The following is a 296-nucleotide window of genomic DNA, read 5'->3' on the forward strand; positions in this document are numbered from 1 at the left end:
TTCTCACGACATAATATGAAAGCAACCACACTGAACTAAATCAACATTTCAGCCTTTCGTTTAGAGGATTAAAAGCTAGTTAATTTTAGCCCATCCTGGAATGTTAGATTAATTAGAATATTTTGCATCATGAAAAGTTTAGAGTCAATTATAAATTTGAAAATACATTTCTTTTTCCAAACATGGTAATGCGTGATGCACATTACAACCCGAAAAGTACAGCGTCATCGTATTTTCAACATAAAGAAATTTATTTTTTGATTTTCGATATTGTTATAGAGAGAGGAAGATGCATA

The sequence above is a fragment of the Penaeus monodon genome, chromosome 29, assembly GCF_015228065.2.
Source record: "Penaeus monodon isolate SGIC_2016 chromosome 29, NSTDA_Pmon_1, whole genome shotgun sequence".
NCBI classification, from domain to species: domain Eukaryota; kingdom Metazoa; phylum Arthropoda; class Malacostraca; order Decapoda; family Penaeidae; genus Penaeus; species Penaeus monodon.